This window comes from Ovis aries, chromosome 2, assembly GCF_016772045.2.
Source record: "Ovis aries strain OAR_USU_Benz2616 breed Rambouillet chromosome 2, ARS-UI_Ramb_v3.0, whole genome shotgun sequence".
Lineage (NCBI taxonomy): Eukaryota > Metazoa > Chordata > Mammalia > Artiodactyla > Bovidae > Ovis > Ovis aries.
Window position 1 is genome coordinate 242,453,902 of NC_056055.1, and position 1,622 is coordinate 242,455,523.

General features: G+C 51.9%; 1 pseudogene; it reads left to right on the top strand.

Moving 5' to 3' along the window:
* The first annotated feature begins 1,536 nt into the window (after window positions 1-1,536).
* Window positions 1,537-1,622, top strand: LOC114113366 (U6 spliceosomal RNA; annotated as a pseudogene).

Below are 1,622 nucleotides of genomic sequence, written 5' to 3' on the forward strand. Positions count from 1 at the left end.
GTGTCTGATTGTGTTGGGGGTGCTGAAGGCAGTGGGAAGGATGTGATATTTGGCCAAGAAAGGCATATGGAGGCTGAGGAAGGGTCCATTTTGGCCACCGAGTGTGAGAAAAGATGGATCCAAGAGCGACCCTTTAAAACAGGCGCGTGCTTCACTGAATCTGCTGTTTAGACAGGCAGAAGTCACCCCCCGACCACACACTGGGGGCCCGTCCTTCCATTACAGCGCATCTGCTCTGCACTGTCGTGGCCCACTGGAGTGGTACCCATCACCCCCACCCAGAAACGGTCCTGCCCCTTGAGGCCTGGCACAAGGTCTTCCTCAATCTCCATTTGACCCAGCGCTGGGCACGGGGCCTGGCAAGTCACAGGTGCTTAACACAGGCCAAATAAGAGTCTGAGTCGGAAGATGAATGCGGTCTGGGTGGCAAGTGACTCACTTACGCCTGAGGCTGGGGAGACCCGGGTTCTGGTTTCCTCTTGAGCTCACCCATGACCGAGACTGGGCGGTTCAGGGAACACGTGTCTGGCTTCTGCCCCTCCTAACCCACCTCCGTCTCTTTCCTGCCCCAAAGAGGAGGAATTGGGAAAAGGGTTCCTACAGAGCTGAGGGGAAGAGAGAGGGCCTGAGACACATACCAAGTGGACACGATGTGCAAAGGGAAGGCCGCTAGTATGCACCTGGTCGCCTTGGGGAAATTGGACAGTGAGGAGAGGTTGGCTGGGGCCTGGGATGCCAGATTCAGTAGCTCGGATGGACCACAGCGGGAGGAGGCCAGGAAGTGTACCCAGGAAGATAGACCAGACCCAGTGAAGAAAGCTGAGACACTGTGGCTCGGGAAGAACCAAGAGCTGGGCGAAGGAAGGGTCTAGGCAGCTGCCAGGACTGTGCCTGGAGGACAGCCCCTGGAGAAACTTTCTCCCCACTTCCTGAATCTCTGCAGGCAATGGAGATGTAAATGTCAACAGTGCCTCCTGCTGGAAAGGCCTAGCATTACAACATCTCTGTCCTGGAGGTCAGAAATAGCAAGTAAGAAATCTAGACTGTTTGAGCTGGAACAATACAGGTCAATGATTTATTACTGCTGCTGCTGCTTATACGGATAAAGAACTGACTGCGTCCCTAGTGCTCTGCTAAGAGCATGTGTGCGTAGTCAGTTGCTCAGTTTTGTCCAATTCTTGGGAACGATATAAACTGTAGCCTGCCAGGCTCCTCTGTCCTCTGTCCGTGGGGCAAGAAATACTGGAGTGCCATTTCCTCCTCCAGGGGATCTTCCCAATTCCCAGTCCGGGGATCAAAGCCAGGTCCCCCCGATTGCTGATGGATTCTTTACCATCTGAGCCACCAGGGAAGCTGTGCTAAGTAGGCCTCTTGTATTATCTCATTTAATCTTCACAACAAACCCATGAGATAAGAACTATTACTAATCCCTTTTTTCGAATGAGTAAAGTGAGGCAGAAAGAATAAATTCTTTTGCTGAGGTCTCAGATTCGTGTGTGGCAAGATTAGCTTTCTTGTCCAGGTCTTTCTGACTTAAAACCTATGGTTTTTGTGGTCACTTTGGCAGGACATGGCCCCTGCACAAGGATAACACACAAATTCATGAAGTGTTCCATATTTTT